This window comes from Peromyscus eremicus, chromosome 1 (genome assembly GCF_949786415.1).
Source record: "Peromyscus eremicus chromosome 1, PerEre_H2_v1, whole genome shotgun sequence".
Taxonomy (NCBI): Eukaryota; Metazoa; Chordata; class Mammalia; order Rodentia; family Cricetidae; genus Peromyscus; species Peromyscus eremicus.
The window spans coordinates 19,611,079-19,612,305 of NC_081416.1; positions in this window are offsets into that span (position 1 = coordinate 19,611,079).

Sequence of the window (1,227 nt, forward strand, 5' to 3'; positions counted from 1 at the left end):
CGCACACATACACACTTGCATATAAAAAAAGTAAAAAGACAGACCACATAATGGGAATTTTAAATATATGTGTATATTTAAAACACATCTAAAACAAAGAATTATTTTATTACAATCCTTAGTAAAGACAGTTTAAATGGATAAAAACAGAAAACACAGTAAGCACCATTTCGTAGTCATTGGTGAAACGAAAGCCACTATCACCAGGTTGTATAACATCTACTAGAATGGTTATACATTTTTAATGGGTAATAGTTATTCAAGTTTACAAACTGTTTGAAACAAAGGAAAAACGTGTCACCAAACTCAGCAGGATAGCGTTCACAGGCGCAGATGACAGGCCTCTAGGAGAAGGGTGCCCGCCATGTGGCTGCACTGTGTAGAGGAGCCAGGCTGGGCAGGGTGGGTGGCGAAGGGGCAGGAGCGATGCTCTGTTGGCTTGTACCCTAGGTCGCTGGAGTGGCAGAGGCACTCATTCTGGGCTTCTGCCTTCCTGGTGGGGTGTTAATGTTCCCTCTGCGGCATCTCAGCAGCATCTCTTTCCCAGCTGGGCTGGATGCAAAGTTCCCCAACAGCACCAAGGTACCCAGTGAGGACTCGGGTAGGCATCCAGACCCTTCTGCAGAGTACGTTGGCTCCTTCACTCTTTTGACCTCTCCAAATACAAACAAAATCTAAATAGGTTGCAATCATAGGTTCAAGACAAAAACCCTCAGTCGGATTGGGAACCCCTGTAAATCAAGGAGCCACAGCACACGCCCACGTGAGACAGTTGGGCAATCCTGCTCAGGTAAGAGAAAACACCCACAAAAGGGCAGCTTTCACCCACAATCAAATTCAGCAAGAAAACTAGAGGCTGGGAAGATCCCGGCGGAGGTGCAAGGAAACCTGGGTTCTGCTTCTATTTGGCTCCTCTTCAGCAAGTTCGTTCTCTCTGGGGCCTCGGTTGCCCCTTCTGTAAGTGTGTGGGGAGTCGCTTTAGCTAGGTCAAGCAGAAGGGTCTCTGAAATGTCACCGGCACACAGCAGGTGCCTATAATGGCAGTGGGAGCCCTCCTCATGCCAGGGGGAATGTGGGACCACACACACCCCAGCACCCGCAGCTTGCCAGACCCGTGACCAACAAGAGCAGTGCCCTGCGGGTCAGGGGCAATGTCAAGTCAGAGCAATGCCAGACGGAGGCGGGGCTCGAACCCACAGAGAAGGCCCGGGTCATGTGGCTGGGTCA